At 37.2% G+C, this 26,352-nt stretch overlaps 1 protein-coding gene across 4 annotated transcripts in view; it reads right to left on the bottom strand.

Annotated features, from left to right (window-relative positions):
• The window catches only part of EXOC6B (exocyst complex component 6B), a 722,789-nt gene that overhangs the window by 442,200 nt on the left and 254,237 nt on the right, over positions 1–26,352 (bottom strand). The gene's annotated exons all lie outside the window — the stretch shown is intronic.

Genomic DNA, 26,352 nt, shown 5'->3' with positions numbered 1-26,352 from the left:
TTATCATGAGACTTTTCAAATACAAACACTAAGTCATCACAAAAAAGAAATCTACTGATTTGTACCTAAGTAGCCAAGAGATTAGTAAAAATGACTGAATATTTATCTCTTGAAAGATAAGTGCTATACTAGAACCACTGTGGTTGGGAGAAGAGGGACAGGAGCCTTTAAGCTTAGGGGACTCTTAGAAACACATATGTGGATACAAGAGACCAATAAATTTTAATCAAGAGAATGAACTATCTTAATAGAGTAATCTGAACTAACGAATTCAACAGGATTTCATGAGCTTAGTCTGTGGAAAACAGAGTTTTAAGCATTTCTTTTTCTAAACTTTTATAGAAAAGTATAATTCCCTCAACTTAACAAAATAGACTCAAATGATGGTGTGGTATCCATAGATCCAAAGAGGTGGAAAGTATGACTATACAGACTCAACAAAAGAAGCTAAACCAAAGTATTAGAGCTGGAAGGGACCTTAGTCACCACTCAGGAAATAGGCTAGAAGACAAAGGATTTGTTTGAAGCTACAAGGTTAGTAAGTGATAAATCAGAAGCCCAAAGTGTGATCTCCTAAATTCCATATCAGTGATCTTCCCACTATACCAACAGTCCCTCAAAGCATGACGAAAATGTTTCCCCAAAGAAAAGAGTTCTGTGGTCAAATAAACGGGAAACACTGCATGTTATACAAGCCTTCTTGTAGATATACGATGCACATTAACAGAATAAAAACTGGGAGAAGTCCTATTTTAAGGAAACTTCTTTAATATGGTTTAACCCAGCACGTTCCAAAAGTATTTCACAGTGGAATTTTCCTTTTTAGAAAAAATAATACTAATACTTAGTATCATCCGAAGATACGAAGCTTAAGAAATGTGACCTCCCAGAATATACATTGCTTAATCAATATATGATATTTCTACTCAGTGACAAGTTCAGGAGAAAAACCAGGATCTCCAAATATTCTGAATGAGATTAAGGAATTCAAGATAAATATTCAGTATAAGGTGTTAGTCCAGGTACTGGTTAAATGAGACAATTATAACAAGACAGAGAAAAACTTGAACTATGTGAGCTAGGTTCTGCCAAGAAAATGAAAAGAATCTACATTCCAGAGATTTGAATCAATGGACTAACTTGTTTCTCTGCATAGTACTTGTTGATATTTTGGTTTGACTTACATAAAATACATGGCTTCAGTAACAAAACTGAGAGAGAAGGTATCCAAGCACATTTATGTTTGTACACAAGACATACATATCCCCCAAGCATTTGAGACCCCAAATTAGATAGAACATTCTTTCTACTCCTCTCAAAAGTAAGAAGTTCTCCCCCACTTACTTCCAATGCAAACCACACAAAAAGGGATCCAGGACTCTGGAAATCTAAAGCTTTCATATTTAAAAAAGCAAGCTCTCAACTAGAGAGTAATCACTTGTCTCTTTATTTTTTATTTTTTTGCGGTACGCGGGCCTCTCACTGTTGTGGCCTCTCCCGCTGCAGAGCACAGGCTCCGGACGCGCAGGCTCAGCAGCCATGGCTCACGGGCCCAGCCGCTCTGCGGCATATGGGATCTTCCTGGACCGGGGCACGAACCCGTGTCCCCTGCATCGGCAGGCGGACCCTCAACCACTGCGCCATCAGGGAAGCCCCACTTGTCTCTTTATCCTCTCTTTCAGTACAGCAAAACCAAAAGCTTTCATAAGTTGGTCTTATTTTATTGAATCCAAAGTTAAATATTTTTCCTTCACAATCACTAAAATACTACCAGTGTACCAAAAGCAACCAAAAGGAGCCACACTTAAGTACTATCATTTATACTTGAAATGATACAAATCTGAAAGTATCCTATGGAAGTAATTTTAGATCATCTATGATTTGTTCTTTTTAGGTGTGTCTGGTTTACCAATCAATTTGATGGAGTGCAAAGCAGTTTAGGCCAAATCAGCAAATTAAAACAGCAAACCCTATGCTAGAAATGAGAGCACGGCAAGTTTTATTCCAAGTCTTTATGAGAACCTGGGGTCTCTGTCAAAATTATCAAGGCTTCTCTAGTCTATAAATGAGCAGTCAGGGCAGATCTGCCAAGAAAGAACTGGCCAAGTTGGAAATACTAAAACAGGTAGAACAGCGAAATAAATACTCAGATATTACCCATCAGGAAGCAAATGAAAACTACCATCTACTCAAATTGTATACTATGGACTGGCAGGAAGTGAAGAAGAGTAAATGTAGATATAAATATGTAAATATATGCAATATATATTAAAATTAACATGTGACTCTAAAGTCCATTAAAAAAATAATAATAATAAAAGCTCTTCAGAGCTCTTTTCTAACATGCTAAGCCACCTCACCAGGACCATTTATTCTGTCCCTCCAAAGACAACCTTGGAGCCAAAGAAGCAGCTACTGATTTCTGCTGCCTAGGCTGGAGTAGAGGTAAAAGGGTATCAAGCACACAAATAGACTTTAGAAAGCATTTAGGCTTTTTTTTTTCCTTGGTTGTTCATTCTCTTTGTGAATAATCTTTACACATTTACCCATCTCTTCCTCAAGATTCCTCACATATATTCTTCTCTGGTTTCCTAATATACAGAAATTAAGCAAGGTTTATTTCTCAGCCCCTACTCTTCTACCACTCTTTCCACTCTCCCAAGATCCAAGAGCATATCTCTAGTTTCATATTACTACTGTGTGTTCTACCATCACTTCACTTCCAACATACCTAAAATGGAACTCATCACCTTCTCATTACAATTCCCATGTATACTGCGGCCAGGCTCTTCTTAAACCACATCATTCATCACACCAATTAAACATGAGGTAAACTGGGGGAAACAATTTGAACAAGTACAAATTCAAACTCCATAATCTTATCGCTAAGACTCCACAATAATGGAAGCTGAACTTAATTTTCCAATGTATTATCCAATACTCTCCAATGTGAATCTTCTACTTGGATCAGAATCTACCTCCTAATATACTAAAAATATTTCCACTACTGTATCTTTGCTTATGCCATTTCCCTTCTAGATGACCTCTCCCTGCCTGTATCCAACCTTTCCTCCAAAACCCAAATAAAATTATTCTTCCTTTAGGAAGCCTCCTATCACTGTTCTAACTCACAGTGTTTTCTCTCTGTATCCCTACTTTCAGTCAAACATGTATTGAATATTTACTTGGCACCAGATATTGCACTGAGTATACAAAGAATAAGATGGATTCTCTGACTCTTGAACCTCACATCATTCTACTGTAAGAAGTAGGTAAGCAATTGAGTGGCTGAAATTCAGTGCAAAGAGTATAATGATAGAAATAAATACAGGTGCAGTGATTAGACAAAGGAGAAAATAATCATATCTGCTTGTAGGGATGTCAGGAACTTCACAGAGGAAGAGGTAGCAAACTGTGCTCTTAAAAGATGAGTATGATTTTTCCAAAGGGAAGTACATAGAAAGTACATTCCAGAAGAAAGAAACCAGATGAGAAAAGACCACCACATGTGAAATAACTTTATCCACACAAGGAATAAATAATGTTGTATAAGAACATAGGTTGTGAAGGACTAACAAAAGATAAAGATGCCATACAAAGCAGTTTCAAGGTTAGCTAGTAGGCAATGGAGAAACAACAGAAGAATGTGAGCAGGGGAAGAACAGGATCAGCTTTACAATTTAGGCAAATCCCCTAGGAGCGGAGGAATGGTCAACTAGGAGAAGATAAAAAATAGAAACAGGAAAACCAATATAGATCATGAAAGGAGTCCAAATAACAATGATGAGGACTTGAATTAAGGTAGCAGCAGCTACAGAAAAAGCAGAAGCAACAGAATTTACTGATTTAAATGTAGTACATGGAAGAGGGGAAGGAAATAAAAATAACTCCAAGTATTCTGGTCTTTATGACTAGATGGTGGGATCATTCCAAACAATAGGAACCGTGGAAATAATTAGTTGAAGGTAGGATAGAGAAGATGAGTTCAATAAACCTGTCAGATATCCAAGTAAAAAATAACAGTATGTCACTTCAGTGTATAACTCTTCTCTTCTTTAGGACAGGAAACATACTTCACCATTATGAGAATCCCACAAGCTCAGATACAGTGACACATACACAGTAAATTCAGATAAATGTTTACTATATAAAGGCAAAAGATAACAAAAGAAACTTATTTAAGAATGAGATTTGGCCCAATAAAAGAGAGGGATATCTGTAAAAGATATGATTTGGATATTCTCCTACCTATTAGAAGGTGGATGGGGGTGAGGGCAGGGGGTGGTGACCCATAAGAATTACCTAACCTGAACTATTCACCTAAAAATGTAGCTACTAAAACTTTTACAACTGTCATTACACATGCTATTAAATAAAGTTTTGTTGTGAATACAACTTCCAAGGGTTCCTACCAATAAGACTCAAAGAGTTAAAATTCTGTGAATCAAAAGCCAAAGGCTCCTTTCTTTATCAGCCCAATACTGACCTCTAGTGGACTATAAGAATACATAAAATTGAGCTTGAAAATCAGAAACCAGTTGAAAAGGGAGAGAGGTGTAGGCTTATAGGTTCAAGACCTGATATAATTAACTACATGGACTTCAATTACAGGGTGCTATACCAGAAAAGAAAAGAAGAAAAAAAAACCTTCTTGGAGTAAGACGGGTCTTTAAGTCTAAGCTCTGCAACATATTAATTCCATAACCATGGGCAGGTTCTTTTCAATGCAACATCCCATCTATTAAAAAAAAAAAAAAACGGTTAATAAAATGTACCTCAGAACTGCAATAAGGATTAAATGAGATAATACATGTAAATTATCTTGAATTAAAAGATAAGTCAAAAGAAAAAAAAAGACACTAAAAATTTAAGTTCCACCTGTCTTCCCTCTGAATATGAGATAGGAATCTTGTTTCACCGTCTATTCTGGAAGCATTGAAGATCTAGCAATACTTACATACATAATCATTAATGGCATCTAATACTGCTTCACATTGCCATTCTATTTTGTATTTGTGCTACATGCCAAGTATTAGATATCTGTACTGCACACCTCTTGTGCTCCACTTCAGATCCTCTCAGCCTCAGCTCTTATTCCACATAGAACATCAGCAACCTGTTCTGGGCAGCCTTGGAAGTGTCATATAGTGTAAACTGAAACCAGCTCTAGCATTTACACCACACCTCTAGCTTCCTGCCCAGAGGTTTTGCAGACATCACAGTGTGGAATCCCACCAGAACTGTAACATAAGTTATTGTAAAATAAGTTAACTGTAAAATAAATTACAAAATAAACTTAGCATTCATGATTCTCAACCCAGAAGTGAGGCAAACCTTGACCAAAAAGCTGACAGATAAATGCTCCCCATTGCATCCCCCCCATGGTGAGTTCCATATAGCTTCTTCATGGATTAAGGAACCAGACTGCCCTACAATGTACCACTGTACTGACTACAATTTTTCTTTTCACTCCTCCTGACCCTTATGCTTGTATATGCCACTCAAACACCAACTTCTCAGGTTTCTCCAGGGAAATCAAGGATAAAATAACATCCCATACAAAAATACAATGAAGTAGGATTATGACCCCATATCTGAAGCCCAAAGGATGTCCATGAAAATAACTGGCAAGACCAAGATATAAAGACTCCAAAGCTACCCTCTTCAGTTCTCACCAATCAAAAGAACTACAAGACCTGTAATTTCAAAAAGGTTTCTTCATGTTTATTAGCACTAGCTCTGGCAACTAGTATTCTTTGGCGACTAGCTCCAATATCAGATCTTGTTCAAATAAAATAAAAACAAAACAAGGATAGTGAGTAAAATGAAGGAAATAGAACATATCAAGACCATATCCAAAAAGTTATTTACATATTAGTGTCCATAGGGGTGTATACATGCATTATATATGTGTATTTTGTGTAATATTTTAAAGGAGGGATAAACAAATAAACAGTTTTTCATATAACTTAATCAGGTTCCAAAGAAGTTCCATCAGTAGAATGAGAAATCTAGGATTATGATATTCATAGAAATTTTTTTAATGGAAAAAGGTGTTCATTATATCGCCTTCAACATTATAACTGAGATCCTTAGCTGTTTGAAAGTCTACACTTCATACTTAAACCTATAGGGCTTCCCTGGTGGCGCAGTGGTTGAGAATCTGCCTGCTAATGCAGGGGACACAAGTTCGAGCCCTGGTCTGGGAGGATCCTACATGCCGCGGAGCAACTAGGCCTGTGAGCCACAACTACTGAGCCGGCGCATCTGGAGCCTGTGCTCTGCAACGAGAGAGCCCGCGATAGTGAGAGGCCCACGCCCCGTGATGAAGAGTGGCCCCCGCTTGCCACAACTAGAGAAAGCCCTGGCACAGAAACGAAGACCCAACACAGCCCAAAATAAATAAATAAATAAATAAATTTAAACCTATATTTCATAGAGGGGAAAAAGTCTTTGCACTAACAAAATTCATTTCAACAAGATGTACTCGATATAGTGTATTACAATTTGTATAAAGCAATAGTAAAAGTTAAAAGAATTCTCTTGTGAATTAGGATAACCCCAGCTCTTTTTAAATACTATCTTTTTCTTTCATCAACATATATACACCACAAGCACAATGTTAATTGTAGTTAACTGTAAAATAAATTACAAAATAAAGAAAAAACTGGAAAAAAAAATCTAAAATCTCCATTCAGTAATAATCAGTTGCTTGATGAATTACAACCCAGCCTATTTTCTGTACATATATAAAGATTTCTCTTTTTGCTCATCTGTATTTTCTATTTATCTGCATAATTGATAATACATTTATATTGGTATGCCGAAAAGTATCATACTTAAGTTTTTAAATCTGCTTTTTGCTCAAAAATATTTCGCAAATATTTTTCTGGACAAATAAAAATACTTACAATAATATTTGCATTGTATTACATTTCAAAGAATGGATGTTTATTTGAATATAGTCTACTATAGGACATTCATATTGCTTCTAATATTTTTCTATTTAATAACTGCTGCAAAGACTAACTCCAGAGCTAAAATTATGTGGATATCCTTAATTATTTCATTAGAGGAAGAAAACTACTCCCTCAAATGATTATTCACCCCAACTCAACTTTACAGTAAAATTTATCTTTTCCCAATTTGTTTTATTTTAAATGTCTGCAAAATGAATATAATTTCATGGTTTAAAAAATCTAGTAATACTGAAAATATTGTAATAAAAAATGGTAGACTCCCCCTTATGCCTTTTTCCATCCCCAATCCTGCTCTGTAGAGTTAATATTTTTATACCCACGTTTCTAATAATACCCTTACTTTCTGTTAAAAACTTAGATCATTTAAAAATATAGACTCCCTTACACTACTGCTTCTTAAATTATAATCCCAACAAAGTATTTTAAGTAAAAGCAATAATCAATATTAATCATCATGTCATGTAACCAAACCATCTTACTACAGAGTCAAGTATATATGCAATGATTACATATTTGATTATAGTTCCTTTCTGGTACAGTTTTTTTGTTTTTCTTGGAGTTTCAAATTGCCTACATTTTCAAAAAATTCTTTAATATTCTATCTACAACAATCTTGATTTTTTCCAAAAAGTTCATCATAATAGACATTCTATCCAAACCTTATTATTCCTAAAGGCATAACCTGGGCTGATTGTCCTATAAGGACTGTCTTATAAGTCCTATAGTAGACTATATTCAAATAAACATCCATTCTTTGAAATGTAGTACAACGCAAATATTATTGTAAGTATTTTTATTTGTCCAGAAAGATATTTGCGAAATGTTTTTGAGCAAAAAGCAGATTTAAAAACTTAAGTATGGGGGCTTCCCTGGTGGCGCGGTGGTTGAGAGTCCGCCTGCCGATGCAGGGGACACGGGTTCGTGCCCCGGTCCGGGAGGATCCCACATGCCACAGAGCAACTAGGCCCGTGAGCCATGGCCACTGAGCCTGCGCATCTGGAGCCTGTGCTCCACAACGGGAGAGGCCACAACAGTGAGAGGCTCGCGTACCGCAAAAAAAAAAAACCAAAAACTTAAGTATGATACTTTTTGGCATACTAATATAAATGTATTAGCAATTATGCAGATAAATAGTCATTCTGGAGGGGACTTACTTTCATTTCAGTTTCAATAATTCCATATCTATATTTCACTTAATCCAGACTCTCATTTTGTTGGCACACATCTTCAGATAATTCTTAAGAATTAAGAATTAAATTTCTTGAATTCTTCCATTCTAAAAATGACTTTTAATCCTTCTCCAAATAAACTATAGAATTGAAGGTTGACAATAATTTTCCCTTAGTTTATTGAAGGCATTGCTCACACTACTGTCCTATATTACCCCCTATTGCTAGTGGAAAAAGCAATGATATATTGATCTTCATTCCTTTATATATTACTTTTTCTCTCTGGAAGCTTTCCAAACCTTTTACCGTATATGTTCTCAGCTTCTCAGGGGATGTACCTTGGTGTAGGTCTTTAACTTGTTCATTATACTCAGTAAGTAATACATGTGGAAGTCCTGAGATTTTCTTGTATTAATGCTCTGATAATTTTCTCCCCTTGTCTAGAACTCCTAATGGATACTGAATTCTCATATAATTCCTCCTGATGATCTTTGGTTATTTTAATTGAAGTATACAATGTTGTGTTAGTTTCTGGTGCACAGCAAAGCGATTCAGTTATACATATTTATATATATTTGTTTTCATTCTTTTCCATTATGGTTTATTATAGGATATTGAATATAATTTCCTGTGCTATACAGTAGGACCTTGTTTATCTATTTTATGTATAGTAGTTTGTATCTGCTAATCCCAAACTCCTAATTTTCCCTCCTCAATCCCCTTTCCCCTTTGCTAACCATAAGTTTGTTTTCAATGTCCGTGAGTCTGTTTCTGTTTCGTAAATAAGTTCATTTGTGTCACATTTTAGATTCCACATATAAGTGATATTATACAGTATTTGTCTTTCTCTTTCTGACTTACTTCACTTAGTATGATCATCTCTAGGTCAATCCATGTTGCTGCAAATGGCAGTATTTCATTCCTTTTTTATGGTTGAGTAGTATTTCATTGTGTATATATACCACATCTTCTTTATCCATTCATCGGTCGATTGACATTTACGTTGCTTCCATGCCTTGGCTATTGTAAATAGTGCTGCTATGAACATTGGGGTGCATGTACCTTTTCAAAGTAGAGTTTTCATCTTTTCCAGATATATGCCCAGGAGTGGGATTGCTGGACCATATGGCAACTACTTTTAGTTGTAGTTTTGTTGCATTTCTCTAATAATTAGCAATGTTGAGCATCTTTTCATGTGTCTACTGGCCATCTATATGTCTTCTTTGAAGAAATGTCTATTTAGGTCTTCTGCCCATTATTTGATTGGGTTGTTCGTATTTTGTTATTGAATTGTATGAGCTGTTTGTATATATAGAAAATTAACCCTTTGTCAGTTGCATCATGTGCAAACATTGTCTCTTAGTCCATAGGATTTTTTGCTTTGTTTATGGTTTCCTTTGCTGTGCAAAAGCCTATAAGTTTGATAAGGTCCCGTTTGTTTATTTTTGCTTTTATTTCTATTGCCTTGGGAGACTGACCTAAGAAAACATTGGTACACCTCCTGATGATCTTTGTAATATTTTTCTATAACAAACCAAATTTAAAATTTTTGAGGATACCAATGAATTTTTCTGACATATTATTTTGTTTTCTGCATTATTTGCTCCATCTAGGTACTTTTTATTGTTGTTACTTCTTTTCTCATATTGGTATTTTTATCTCTCACTTTCCAGTTGGATATTTTCCTCAAATATCTATTAATCCTTGGCCAGTCATTCATATTTAATAATAAATCACTTTAATAATAAATCACTTAAGAGTTTACAGGAAGGTCTATGGGCATAGGAAGACTTGTCAAGTAGCAAGCTTCACTTTAGGGAATTCTACAAAGGAAATCACCGTTTTGATGGGGAAATCCAAATGGCACTTTGTGGCAGTCCTTTATTAATTTCTCTAGAAAAGTATTTTCCAATCTCCCACTTAAGAATATAAGTACAAATATTCCATGCAAGGGAGAGGAGAAGTAGAGGAATTAACTGCTTTATACCCACTTCATCTATAATAATTCACACCTCCAAAGATTCAGCTTGTCTGGAGTTGTCTGTATTGAACTGTTTCCTCCATTCCACATGAACCTGTTTATACTTTCAGTTGTGGCTTAATACACCCTGCTATATATAGTGGTAACTATATATATTTACCACTCTTCCCTCCACTTTCTTTTTTTACCTTCCAGTTATATTATTGACATGTAATTAATACAGAACTTAACATTAAACAATGTGCTGACTTGACACACATATATATTGCAAAATGACTACCAGAGTAAGTTACCTTATATCTCCATCCCCTCGTATAATTATCATTTTTGTGTGGTGATAACACTTATGACCTACTCTCTTAACAACTTTCAAGTATATAATAAAGTATTGTTAATTATAGTGACCGTGCTGTATATTAGATCTTCAAAACTTACTCATCTTATAGCTGCAAGTTGGTATCCTTTGACCAACATTTCCTTATTTCCCCCACCTCCCAGTCCCTGGCAACCACCATTCTACTCTATTTCTATGAGTTTGGATTTATCGATTTAACATCTAAGAGACACCATGCAGTTTTTGTCTTTCTCTATCTGACTTACTTAACTTAGCATAATATCCTCAAGGTCATTCCATGTTTCGCAAAAGGCAGGATTTCCTTGTGTCATGGCTGAAACATAGATATATAGATATATACATATAGGTATATATAGATATATATTCTTTATCTGGTTATCTGTCAATGAACACTTAGGTTGTTTCTGTATCTTGGCTACTGTGAATAAAGCCTCCAGCTTTGTTCTTTCTTAGAATCACATTTCTATCCAGGGTCTTTTGTGGTTCCATACAGATTTTAGAATGTTTTTTCCTATTTTTTGGAAAAATGCCATTGGAAATTTGATAGGAATTTCATATAATCTGTAGGTCACTTTGGGTATTATAGACATTTTAACAATATTAATTCTTCTGATCCATAAACATGGGATATCTTTCCATTTATTTGTGCTTCTTCAATTTCTTTCATCAATGTCTTATAATTTTCAGTGTACAGATATTTCACCTCCTTGGATACATTTATTCCAAAGTATTTTTTTATGTTTGATGCTAATATAAATGAGATTGTTTTATTTCTTTTACAGACAGTTCACTGTTAGTGTATAGAAATGCAACTGGGGCTTCCCTGGTGGCGCAGTGGTTGGGAGTCCGCCTGCCAATGCAGGGGACACGGGTTCGTGCCCCGGTTCGGGAGGATCCCGCATGCCGCGGAGCGGCTGGGCCCGTGAGCCATGGCCGCTGGGCCTGCGCATCCGGCGCCTGTGCTCCGCAGCGGGAGAGGCCGCGGCAGTGAGGGGCCCGTGTACTGCAAAAAAAAAAAGAAAAAGAAATGCAACTGATTTTGTGTATTGATTTTGTCTCCTGCAACATTATTGAATTTATTTATTAGTTCTGGTTTTTTTATGGAGTCTTTAGGATTTTCTACATATAAGATCATATCATCTGTAAATAGAGAATATTTTACTTATTCTTTTTCAATTTGGATATCTTTTATTTCTTTTTCTTGAATAATTTCTCTTGCTAGGATTTCCATTACTTAGTTGAATAAGAGTGGTGAGAGTTGGTACTCTTGTCTTCTTCCAGATCTTAGTGGGAAAGATTTCAGCCTTCCCCACTGAGTATGATGTTAGCTGGGGATTTGTCATATATGGCCTCTATTATGTTGAGATATATTTATTCTATTCTAATTTGCTGAGAGTTTTACTGATGAAAAGATGATAAATTTTGTTAAGTGCTTTTTCAGCATCTATTGAAATGATCATATAATTTGTATTTTTTCTTCTACTAATGTGGTATAGCACATTAATTGATTTGAGTATGTTGAACCATTCTTGCATCCCAGGAATAAATCACACTTGATCATGATGCATGATACTATTAATATACAGTTGATTTCTGCTTGCTGGTACTTTGTTGACAGTTGTTGCACCTCTATTTACCAGGAATACTGGCCTGTAGTTTTCTTTTCTAGTAGTGCCCTTAACTGGCTTTGGTATCAGGGTAAGACTCACCTTGTAAAATAAATTTGAGAGTGTTCCCTCCTCTTCGATTTTTAGAGGAATTTGAGAAGAACTGATGTTAATTCTTCTCTAGATGTTTGGTGAAATGATCCGGTCCAGGGGTTTTCTTTGTTGGGAGGTTTTTGATTACTGTTTCAATCTCTTTACTCATAAATGATCCTTTCAAATTTCCTATTTCTTCCTGATTCATTATGGCTAGGTTGTCCAGGAGTGTGTTGTTTACTTTCCATACATTTATGAATTTTCAAGTTTTCCATCTGTTACTGACTTCTAGTTTCATACCATTGTGACTGGAAAACATATTTAATATGATCTCAACCTTCTTACATTTGCTAAGGCTTCTTTTGTGAACTAATATATAATCAACCCTGGAGAATGTTCTGTGTACACTTGAGAAGAATGTGTATTCTGCCACTGTTGGGTGGAATAATCTGTATATGTTTTTTTTAAGGCCATTTGGTCTAAGGTTTAGTTCAAGTCCTGTGGTTCCTTACTGATTTTCTGTCTAGACGATCTATTCATTGTTGAAAGTGGGGTATTTAAGTCCCCTGTTATTATTGTATTTTGTCTATTTCTCCCTTCAGAGCTGTGAGCATTGTTTAACATATTTATGTTCTCTGCTATTAGATGCACCTCCACTCTCTTTCTTCCAAAGGTTTATTATGCCCTCTTCATTCTCATTACGAATTAATGAAAAGACAGTAAATATCAACAGAGAAATAAAAACTATGTAGAACAACCAAATGTAGATTCTAGAACTAAAAAATATACTACCTGAAATAAAGAATTCATCATTTAATGCACTTAACAGTCAAATAGAGATAACGAAGGAAAAGAGTCAGTGAACTTGAAGATATATGAACAGAAATTATCCAGTTAGGGAAAAAACAGATTAAAAAAACAAACAAACATGAAAAACAGAGCCTGAGGAATATGGGGGATAATATCAAAAAGTCTAACCTAAGTAGAACTAGAGTCCTAGGAAAAAAAGGAGAAATAACATAATGAAGAAAAAATATCTGAAAGAACAATGGGTGAAAATTTCTCACATTTTATAAAAGACATAAAGTACCAGAGTCAAGAAGCTCAGTGAATCCCAAAGTGAACATCATAGTCAAACTATTGAAAATCAAAGATCAAGAGAAAAATTTGAAACCCATAGGGGAAAGAAATTATATACTGTGGAAAAACAATACAAATGACTATTGATCTCTCATCAGAAACTACAAAGGCCAGAAAGCAATAGAAATGAAAATAAAATTGAAAAATTATCGACCAAGAATTGTAAATCCAGCAAATATCCTTCAGAAATTGTTATGTGCTGAACTGTGTCCCCTAAAAAGAAATGCTGAAGTTCTAATCATCTTAGAATGTGACGTTATTTGGAAACAGGGTCACTGCAGATGTATTCAAGATCAAGTTATACTGCAGCAGGCTGAGCCTTTAATCCAATATGATTGGTGCCCTTATAAGAAGAGGAGAAGTCATACAGGAGAACATCAGGTGATAATGGAGCCATATATTGAAGTGCTGCAACTGCAAGCCAAGGAATGCTAAGACTGCTGGCAAAACACCAGAAGAAAGGAAGACACAAGGAAGGATTCTCTCCTTTAGGTTTCAGAGGGTGCATGACCCTACTGACACTTTGATTTTGAACTTATAGCCTCCAGACCTGCGAGTTAGATTTTTTTTTTTATTAAGCCACCCAGTTTGTGGTGTTCTGTTATGGCAGCCCTAGAAAACTAATACAGGAATAAAAGCAAGAGGAAAACATTTTCAGATAAAAGAAAACTAAGGGAATTTAAGATCAACACACCTGCACTATAAAAGTGCTAAAGGAAGTTCTTCAGGCTGAAGGGAAATGATTCCAGATGGAAACTCAGATTCTCAAGAATGAATGAATAAATGAATGAATGGCATCGAAAATGGAAAATAGTTTAGCAATTAGAAAAGAAGAAAAGAGAAGCTGCTTTTTTAATACAGAGTGATCAAGAAGAGTATCTTTCATAAAGTGGCATTTGTGTTTCAGACATTAGTGTTTGTTTATTTAATACTGGTAGAGGTTTAAGAGACATATGTGTAGTTAATATTTTAATCCTGAATTCTTACACAGATTTTATACTATTGTAAACATTATAATATATTCTAATATCTGGAAGGACAATATCTACCATGTTAATAATATTTCAAGAACCCCTTAGTCATTTTCAAATACAACATTCTTTTAGAACGCCAATAACCTAAGACAGGAGCATTATGGTAGGCTTGCTAAATGTCTAGCACACTAAAAGATGCCTCGAGATCATATATGTATCATTCTAAGATAGGCTGGTCAATGGATAAACTAAATTTCAAGATAATCTTTAACATTATTTTTGAAAATAGCATTAACTTTTCTCCACAATTTTTTTACCACATATCAGTTTGAGTTTTACATCCTTTACCAATGTCAATTTTTAGGTGATTATAAAAATGACCCCCAAATATCAAAAATATAAGCAAAGTTGGGAAGAAAAATAATCTAGGGTAGGAAGTAGTAATAGCTCCTTAATATTTTATTAACCTAGTCTCCCAAAAAAGATAAGTCATATATAAGCAAGGTTTCCTCCAAGGACCACCCCATCTCAATTGAAAAGGGCCAGAAATAGTTCTAATTTAAACTACTGGTTCAGTCAATTTTTCAACTGAACCAATAGTTTCAATTATAACTATGGTATCAACAAAGATGCCAATTTTCCATCTGACTTCTAGGCTTTCGTTACAACAAAGAATAAAATTATACCAAAAAAATATTACTTTTATGGAACGTATTTTGGTTCAGAAGACAACTGCTAAAATTGGGGGAGAAAATTATAGGCATATATCCCTCTACACCTATTCTGTGGTCAATTTTAACAACTCACATAACTTATAAATAACTCCTCTCAGTCAACCCAAACTAAAGGAGATCTAAAAAGTAAACACCTAATAAATATATTACAGGGAGTCCAACCTGGCAGCATATGAAGATCCTGAACTCACCTCCTCCCGTGGACACACCAAATCTTCAGCTACATATGGATCATTTCCCTATGAAAAAGATCTGAAAATGAGATGAACTTTTTCTCCACAATAAAGGATAGAAGAACCACATCAAGATGGATAGGAAAGGCAGAGACATGGTCTTGGCAAAAACCACAGCTCAGTGCAGCAACACACAAGATGAAGGGATCTCACCAGTCCAGTGCTTCTCCTGGAGGAGGAAGGGGTTGGTGCCCCACATCAAGCACCTTAAACCCTGGGATCTGCACCAGAGAGACAAGCACCAAAAACATCTTGCTTAGAAAACCAAAGGGACACAAGGGACACAAAGTGCTGTAGGGAACCAAGATTCCCCTTTTAAAGGGCTAGCAGATGGGCTTACTCACCAAAGACCCAGCAAAAAAACAGCACTTTGAAAAGCACCTGGACTATATGTGAAGGATACTCATTTACTAATCTGAAAGCACCTGCAGGAGGGGCAGGGGATGCTTGAAACTCTCTCTCTGGAATTAAAGGAATTGGCAGATGCCATTATTGTATTCTCCACCTACCCTGCTAGCACAGGCAGGCAAGTTTGTACAGCACCTTCCCACCACCTTGCTAAGACAGACAGGGGCAAGCGGTCACAGCACTATTTTATTGCCTTCCTGAAGCTGGAAAGCATGGGCAGTTGTAGCACACCCCTACTCTCTGGCTTGGATGGGACAGTAGAAGCAATTGTGGCATTCTCCCACTCCTGGCCTAAAACTGGCACACACCCACAGACAAGGCATTCTCCCACAGCACTGCAGAAACATATGCAAGTACCACACAGTCGAGATATTTTCCCACTGCTTTTCTGAAGCTGGTTAGCATGACTCAGCCCTTTTAGCTCTTAGCTGCCTTTGCTAAAGCCAGCAGGTGCATGTAATCCACACAGGGGACACTACTTGATTACCTGACCTTGGTGGCCAAAGAGATTGGAGCTACAGAGCTCCACAGAACAGTAACAATCAGAAAGACAGTTCTTGGCAGGTCACCACTCTCAGGACACTACACAGACAGCAAAGTGAAATACAACTCTAGTCTTCCTGTGAAAAAGGTCTATTTACTTAGCCTGGAGCTTCAGTCTGAGGGACAAGTTTCAGATTTCACACACATTCAGGGATAAGAAGGCACTCCCAGGTAATGTAAGCAGAAAGACACCAGCCCTGGGCATCCCTCTGGCCATGATACAGCTCAACAAGAAAGGAGATTATAAACTCATCTGGAGCCCTGAATTTTGCAACTGTCACCCAGAGGACACGCTCCAGATCTCTTGGACTGGTGGCCAGCAGGGATTACGATTCTGGCCCCAAAGGAATGTATACATTTGCATACTTTAAAAGCTGCTGCCTGAAGATTTGGTTGCCAATCAGCCTGAAAATAGGTGTTAAGTGATATTCCTCCCTTGGGCACACACTTACAGCCCTTGGTACACTCTCATCAATGAGGACACATCAAGAATAAATCAGGCAGTTCAGACAACTACAAAGGTTTGAAAGACAATGAACAACTAAGGCAAGGTTGAACAAGAAGGTTCATCACATCCACAAGTCCACACCTTCAAGACTGAGAGAGTTATCTGTTTCACCTAACATAAAGAAACAAATACAGAGAGTCAGGCAAAATGAGAATGCAGAGAAATATGCTCCAAACGAAAGAACAAGACAAAAACCTCAGGAGAAGAAACTTAGTGATACAGAAGTAATCTACCTGAAAAATAATTCAAAGTAATGGTCATAGACATGCTCACCTAACTCAAGAGAAGAATGGATGAACACAGTGAGAACTTCAAACAAGGAGACAGTAAATATAGGAAAGTGCCAAACAGAAGTCACAGGGCTGAAGAGTACAATAAATGAACTGAAAAATACACTAAAGGGGTTCAACAGCAGGCTAGATGAAATAGAAGAACAGATCAGTGAACTGGAAGACAAAGGAATGGAACTCACACAGAAAGAACAGTAAGATGAAAAAAATGTTTTTAAGAAAAATAAGGGACCTGTGGAACATGATCAAGTAAAATAACATAGGCAATATAGGTGTCCCAGAAAAACAAGAGAAAGGGCAAAACTATTTGAAAAAGTAATGGCTGAACCCTTCCCTAACTTAGGGAAGGAAACAGACATCCAGGTCCAGGAAGCCCAGAGAATTCCAATAAGATAAACCCAAAGAGATCCAACCGAAACATATTATAATAAAAATGTCAAAAGATAAGACTATCAGCAGATTTCTGAGAATAAACTTTGCAGGCCAAAAGTGAGTGGCACGACATAATCAAAGTGCTGAAATGAAAAAACTTACAACCGAGAATAGTCTATCTGGCAAGGTTATTATTCAGAAATGGAGAAAAAGATGAAGAGTTTTCCCGATAAGCAAAAGCTAAAAGAGGCCTCTAGTAAACCAGCCTTATAAGAAATGTTACAGACACTTCTCTAAGCTGAAAAAAAAAGGCACTAATTAATATCGAGAAAACTTATGAAAGTAAAAATCTCGGGGGAAAGGGTAAGTATATAAGACAGTAGACCAATCATTCATAAAGCTACCATGAAGCTTAAAAGATGAAGTAAAATTAGCTAAAAATACATTAATGTGTTAAGGGAACACAAAATAAAAAGATGTAAAATGTGACATCAAAAACATAAAGTGTGGTGGAGGGTAGTAAAAATTGTGGTATGTACTCAAACCTAAGCTGCTATCAACGTAAAATAGGCTGTTATATACATAGGATATACATGTGAACCTCATGATAACTACAAGGAAAAAACTTACAGTAAATACACAAATAAAAATGAGAGAGGAGTCAAGATGGTTGTGTGGGAAGACCCGGAGTTAGTGTCTCCCCACAACTAGAGGGCCTGCCAGCTGCTGGTGGAGGACTCTAGCCCCCAAGGAGATGGGAGGAACCCCCCCACCGAGTGAACCGGTAGGATGAAGAGGGACCGACGGGGGAGGACAAGTGGAGGCCAGACAAGATCGGTGTCCCTGAGGCCAGGGAGATCAGGAGAGGCAGGTGGGAGGGACTCTCCAGAAAGAGCAGGAGAGGAGCAGAGGGCGATCACCTGTCCCACAGGGGCCAGGAGGCCTGCTGAGCTCCCAAACCAGTCCCCCCCCCAAAACAAAGCCCTATCCAGGCCACATGGATCCTGGGGTCATAGGAGGGAGTTCGGGAAGATCAGGAGTGGCAGGTGGAAGGGGCCATCCAGGAGGAGTGGGTGAGGAATGGAGGGCAATTACCCTGCTCACTGGGGCCCGAGGAGCCTGCTGAGCTCCCAGGCTGGTCCCCTGCAATCCAAAGCCCCCTCCAGGCCATGTGGATCCTGGGGGCATAGCAGGGAGGCTGGGAGATCAGGAGAGGCAGGCAGGAGGGGCCTCCCAGACCCCAGACCAGAGAAGCAGGAGAGGAAAAGTGGGAGTTTGCCTTGCCCACTTAAGCCCAGAAAGCCTGCTGGCTCCCAGGAGAGGTCCCATGTCCTGTGAGATGGGGGCGGGGGGGAGACAGCATGCCTGGGCCCCTTCTGTTCCTTGAGCCTAAGCCCCAACCCCCACAGCTCCCAGAGCCTTTTCCAGCCCTGCGGGTCCTGAGCATTGGCCCCATCCACCACCCAAACCTTGCCCTTGCTTAGGCCCCCACTCTCCACAGCCAAGGCTTTTCCCCCACCTCCTTTTCTTTTTTTTCTTTTCCCTCCTCCTCTTTTTTACTATTGTGGTACACATGTACCTTCCGATTGTTGATTCATCCATATTTTTATTTTTATATTCTTTCTAACATATCTGTTATTTTCCTAATCTAATTTTATTTTTTACTTTTTTATTGTTTTTTTTCTTTTTTTTGCCACCCCATGCGGCTTGTGGGATCTTGATTTGCAAGCACGAGGTCGAGCAGAAGCTCCTACAGTGGGAGCTCCGAGTCCAAACCACTGGACTAACAGAGAACCTCAGACCCAGGGAATAGTCACCGGAGTAAGGTCTCACAGGGTTCCTCACCTCAGCACCAAGACCCGGCTCTACCCAATAGCCTACAAACTCCAGTGTTGGAAGCCTCAAGCCAAACAAACAGTACAACAGGAACAAAATCCCACTCAAAAAAAAAAAAAAAAAAAGAGAGATGGCAAAAAAAAAAAATATGTCACAGATGAAGGAGCAAGGTAAAAGCCTACAAGACCAAATAAGTGGAAAGGAAATAGGCAATCTACCTGAAAAAGAATTCAGAGTAATGATAGTAAAGATGATCCAGAATCTCGGAAATAGAATGGAAGCACGGGTTGAGAAAATACAAGAAATGTTTAACAAAGATCTAGAAGAACTAAAGAACAAACAGAGGGCTTCCCTGGTGGTGCAGTGGTTGAGAGTCCTCCTGCCGATGCAGGGGATGTGGGTTCATGTCCCGGTCTGGGAAGATCCCACATGCCGCGGAGAAGCTGGGCCCATGAGCCATGGCTGCTGAGCCTGCACGTCCGGAGCCTGTTCCCCGCAATGGGAAAGGCTGCGGCGGTGGGAGGCCCACGTACCGTAAAAAAAAAAAAAAAAAAAAAAAGAACAAACAGAAATGAACGACACAATAACTGAAATGAAAAATACACTAGAAGGAATCAATAACAAAATAATGGAAGCAGAAGAACGAATAAGTGAGCTGGAAGACAAAATGGTGGAAATAACTGCCGAGGAGCAGAATAAAGGAAAAAAAAACGAAAAGAATTGAAGACAATCTCAGAGACCTCTGGGACAACATGAAACGCACCAACATTTGAATTATAGGGGTCCCAGAAGAAGAAGAGAAAAAGAAAGGGTCTGAGCAAATATATAAATTATAGTGGAAAACTTCCCTAACGTGGGAAAGGAAATAGCCACCCAAGTCCAGGAAGCACAGAGAGTCCCGTACAGGATAAACCCTAGGAAAAACACACCAAGACACATATTAATCAAACTAACAAAAATTAAATTCAAAGAAAAAGCATTAAAAGCAGCAAAGGAAAAACAAAAAATAACATGCATAAGCTGATAAGATTATCAGCTGACTTCTCAGTGGAACATCTACAGACTAGAAGGGAGTGGCAGGATATACTTAAAGTGATGAAAGAGAAAAACCTACAACCAAGATTACTCTACCCAGCAAGGATCTCATTCAGATTCGATGGAGAAGTCAAAAGGTGTTCAGACAAACAAAAGCTAAGGGAATTCAGCACCACCAAACCAGCTTTACAACAAATGGTAAAGAAACTTCTCTAGGGGGGGAACACAAGCGAAGAAAAGACACAAGAGAAGAAAAGGACCTACAAAAACAAACCGAAAACAATTAAGAAAATGGTAATAGGAACAACATATCGATAACCTTGAATGTAAATGGATTAAATGCCCCAACCAAAAGAAACAGACTGGCTGAATGGATACAATAACAAGACCCATATACATGCTATCTACAAGAGACCCACTTCAGACCTAGGGACACATGCAGACTGAAAGTGAAGGGATGGAAAAATATATTCCATGCAAATGGAAATCAAAAGAAAGCTGGAATAGCAATACTCATATCAGATAAAATAGACTTTAAAATAAACACTGTTACAAAAGATAAGGAGGGACACTACATAATGATCAAACGATCAATCCAAGAAGAAGATATAACAATTATAAATGTTTCTGCACCCAACATAGGAGCACCTCAATACATAAGGCAAATGCTAACAACCATGAAAAGAGAAATTGACAGTAACACTATAATAGTAGGCGACTTTAACACCCCACTTACAACAATGGACAGATCATCCAAACAGAAAATAAATAAGGAAACACAAGCTTTAAATGACACAATAGACCAGATAGTTCTAATTGCTATTTACAGAACATTCCACCCTAAAGTGGCAGAATATACTTTCTTTTCAAGTGCACGTGGAACATTCTCCAGGATAGTTCACATCTTGGGTCACAAATCTAGCCTCGGAAAATTTAAGAAAACTGAAATCATATCAAGCATCTCTGCTGACCACGACACTATGAGACTGGAAATCAATTACAGGAAAAAAACTGTAAAAAACACAAACACATGGAAGCTAAACAGTGCGCTACTAAAATAACTAAGAGATCACTGAAGAAACCAAAGAGAAATTAAAAAAACATAGAAACAAATGACAACGAAAACACAACGACCCAAAACCTATGGGATGCAGCAAAAGCAGTTCTAAGACAGAAGTTTATAGCAATTCAATCTCACCTCTAGAAACAAGAAAAATGTCAAATAAACAATCTAACCCTACACATAAAACAACCAGAGAGAGAACAAAGAAAACCCAAAGTCAATAGAAGGAAAGAAATCATAAAGATCAGAGCAGAAATAAATAAAACAGAAACAAAGAAAACAATAGCAAAGATCTATGAAACTAAAAGCTAGTTCTTTGAGAGATAAATAAAATTAATAAACCCTTAGCCAGGCTCGATCAAGAAAAAAAGGGAGAGGACACAAATCAACAAAATTAGAAATGAAAAAGGAGAAATCACAACTGACACCACAGAAATACAAAGGATTATAAGACACTACTACAAACAACTACATGACAATAAAATGGACAACCTCAGAGAAATGGACAAATTCTTGGAAAGGTACAATTTTCCAAGACTGAACCAGAAAGAATTAGAAAATATAAACAGACCTGTCACAAGTAATGAAATTGAAACTGTAATTAAAAATCTGCCAAAAAACAAAAGTCCAGGACCAGATGGCTTCACAGGCGAATTCTATCAAATATTTAGAGAGGAGCTAACACCAATTCTCCTTAAACTCTTCCGAAAAATTGCAGAGGGAGAAACACTCCCAAATTCATTCTATGAAGAAACCAAAACCAGAAAAAGATATCACAAAAAAAGAAAATTATAGACCAATAGCACTGATTAAACTAGAAGCAAAAATCCTCAACAAAATACTAGCAAACAGAATCCAACAGCACATTAAAAGGATCATACACCATGATCAAGTGGGATTTATCCCAGGGATGCAAGGATTCTTCAATATACGCAAATCAATCAATGTGATACACCACGTTAACAAATTAAGGAATAAAAACCATATGACCATTTCAATAGATGCAGAAAAAGTTTTTGACAAAATTCAACACCCATTTATGATAAAAACTCTCCAGAAAATGGGCACAGAAGGAACCTACCTCAATATAATGAAGGCCATATATGACAAACCCACAGCAAGCATCATACTCAATGGTGAAAAACTGAAAGTATTTCCACTAGAATCAGGAACAAGACAAGGATATCCACTCTCGCCACTCTTATTCAACATAGTTTTGGAAGTCCTAGCCACAGGAATCACAGAAGAAAAAAATAAATAAAAGGAATCCAAACTGGAAAAGAAGCAGTAAAACTGTCACTGTTTGCTGACAATATGACACTATACATAGAAAATCCTAAAGATCCCACCAGAAAACTACTAGAACTAATCAATGAATTTGGTAAGGTTGCAGGATACAAAATTAATGCACAGAAATCTCTTGCATTCCTATACACTAACAAACAATGAAAAATCAGAAACAGAAATTAAGGAAACACTCCCATTTACCATTGCAACAAAAAGGATAAACTACCAAGGAATAAACCTAATTAAGGAGGCGAAAACTTGTACTCAGAAAACTATAAAACACTGATGAAAGAAATCAAAGATGACATAAACAGATGGAGAGATATACCATGTTCTTGGATTGGAAGAATCAATATTGTGAAAATGACTATACTACCCAAAGCAATCTACAGATTCAATGCAATCCCTATCAAACTACCAATGGCATTCTTCACAGAATTAGAACAAGAAATCTTACAATTCATATGGAAACACAAAAGACACCGAATAGCCAAGGTAATCTTGAGAAAGAAAAATGGAGTTGGAGGAATCAGGCTCCCCAACTTCAAACTATACCACAAAGCTACAATTATCAAGACAGTGTGATACTGTCACCAACAGAAATATAGACCAATGGTACAGGATAGAATGTTCAGAGATAAACCCACGCACATATGGGCACCTAATTTATGACAAAGGAGGCAAGAACATACAAGGGAGAAAACAGAGCCTCTTTAATAAGTGGTGCTGGGAAAACTGGACAGCTACATGTAAAAGAATGAAATTAGAACACTACCTAACATCATACACAAAAATAAACTCCAAATGGATTAAAGACTTCAATGTAAGACTAGACACTATAAAACTTTTAGAGGAAAACATAGGGAAAACACTTGTTTTGACATAAACCACAGCAAGATCTTTTTTGCCCCACCTCCTAGAGTAACAGAAATAAAAACAAAAATAAACAAATGGGACCTAATTAAACTTAAAAGCTTTTGCACAGCAAAGGAAACCATAAACAAGACCAAAAGACAAGCCTCAGAATGGGAGAAAATATTTGCAAATGAAATGACAAAGGATTAATCTCCAAAATATACAAATAGCTCATGGAGATCAATATCAAAAAAACAAACAATCCAGTTAAAAAATGGGTGGAAGACCTAAATAGACATTTCACAAAGGAAGACATACAGATGGCCAAGAGGCGCATGAAAAGATGCTCAACATCATTAACTATTAGAGAAATGCAAATCAAAACTACAGTGAGGTATCCCCTCACACTGGTCAGAATGGCCCTTATCAGAAAAGCTAGAAAAAATAAATGCTGGAAAGGGTGTGGAGAAAAGGGAACCCTCCTACACTGTTGGTAGGAATGTAAACTGATACAACTACTATGGAAAGCAGTATGGAGGTTCCTTAAAAAACTAAACATAGAACTACCTTATGACCCAGCAATCCCACTACTGGGCATATACCCTGAGAAAACCATAAGTCAAAAAGAGACATGCACAACAATGTTCACTGCAGCACTATTTACAATAGCTAGGACATGGAACCAACCTAAATGTCCATCGACAGATGAATGGATAAAGAATGTGGCACATATATACAATGGAATATTACTCGGCCATAAAAAGAAACGAAATTGAGTTATTTGTAGTAAGGTGGATGTTTAGAGTCTGTCATACAGAGTGAAGTAAGTTAGAAAGAGCAAAACAAATACCGTATGCTAATGCATATATATGGAATCCAAAAATGAAAAAAAAAATTGTACTGATGAACCTAGTTGCAGGGCAGGAAAAAAGAGGTAGACATAGAGAATGGACTTGAGGACATGGGGTGGGAGGGCGAAGCTGGGGCGATGTGAGAGTAGCATCGACATATGTACACGACCGAATGTAAAAAAGTTGGCTGGTGGGAAGCAGCAGCATAGCACAGGGAGATCAGCTCGGTGCTTTGGGATGACCTAGAGGGGTGGGATAGGGAGGATGGGAGGGAGGTTCAAGAGGAAGAGGATATGGGGATATGTGTATGCATATGGCTGATTCACTTTGTTGTGCAACAGAAACTAACACGGTATTGTGAAGCAATTACACTCCAATAAAGATATATTCAAAAAAAAAGAGAGAAAGGAATCTAAACAAAGCACTAAAGAAAATCACCAACCACAAGGGAAGAGAGAAAAAGAATTGAGAGAAACTGGGGGCTTCCCTGGTGGCGCAGTGGTTGAGAATCCGCCTGCCAGTGCAGGAGACACGTGTTCGAGCCCTGGTCCGGGAGGATCCCACATGCCGCGGAGCAACTAGGCCCGTGAGCCACAACTACTGAGCCTCGCGTCTGGAGCTTGTGCTCCACAACGGGGGAGGCCGCGACAGTGGGAGGCCCGCGCACCGCGATGAAGAGTGGCCCCCGCTTGCCACAACTGGAGAAAGCCCTCGCGCAGAAACGAAGACCCAACACAGCCAAAAATAAATAAATTAATTAATTAATTAATTTAAAAAAAAAAAGAATTGAGAGAAACTATAAAAATAGCCAGAAAACAAATAACAGAATGGCCATAAGTACACACCTATCAAAAATTATTTTAAACATAAATTGGACTAAATTCTCCAATCAAAAACAAAAGCCCCATCTATATGCTGCCTACAAAAGACTCATTTCACACGTAAGGACACAAACAGACTGAATGTAAAAGGTTGCAAAAACACATTCCATGCAAATGGAAATGAAAAGAAAGCTGGTATAGCTATTCTCATATGAGACAAAATGGACTCTAAAACAAAGACTGTAATAAATGAAAGAGAGGCACTATGTAACAATAAGGGGGTTAATCCAGCAAGATGTAACATTTATAAATATGTATGCACCCAACATAGGAGTACCAAAATATATGAAACAAATACTAATGAACTTCAAGAGAAAATTAACAACAATATAACAATAGTAGGGGACTTTCACACCCCACTTACAGCAATGGATACATCACCCAGACAGAAAGTGCACACGGAACATTTCCCAGGATCAATCACGTTAGGCCAAAAATCAAGTCTCAATAAATTTAAGAAGACTGAAATCATATCAAGTATCTTTTCTGACCCCAACGGTATGAAAATAGAAATTACAAGAAGAAAACTGGAAAAGCCACCAAAACATGGAAATTAAACAACATGGTACTAAAATACTTGCGTCACAAAATAAAAACCATATATGACAAACCCACATCTAACATCATATTCAACAATTGAAAAGCTAAAAGCTTTTCATCTAAGATCAAGAACAGGACAAAGACGCCCACTCTCCCCACTTTTATTCACCATAGTATTGGAACTCCTAGCCACAGTAATTAGGAAAGAAAAAGAAATAAAAGGCATACAAGTTGGAAAGGAAGAAGCAAAATTGTCACTATTTGCAGATGACATGATATTATATGTAGAAAAACCTAAAGAGTCCACCAAAAAACTATTTGAATAAATGAATTCACTAAAGCTACAAGATACAAAATTAATATTCAAAAATCTGTTGTCTTTATACATAAATAATGAACTATCAGAAAGAGAAATCAGACAATCCCATTTAAAATTGCATTAAAAAGGATAAAATACCTAGAAATGAATTTAACCAAGAAGGTAAAAGATCTGAAAACTAAAAGACATTGATGAAAGAAATTGAAGAAAACACAAATAAGTAAAAATCATGCTATGGTCATGGATTAGAAGAATTAGTATTGTTAAAATGTCCATACTCCCCAAAGCAAACTACATG

The sequence above is a fragment of the Mesoplodon bidens genome (assembly GCF_964165515.1).
Source record: "Mesoplodon bidens genome assembly, chromosome: 14".
NCBI lineage: Eukaryota > Metazoa > Chordata > Mammalia > Artiodactyla > Ziphiidae > Mesoplodon > Mesoplodon bidens.
The sequence above is the reverse complement of the archived record's forward strand: the minus strand, read 5'-3'. Positions and strand labels throughout refer to the sequence as shown.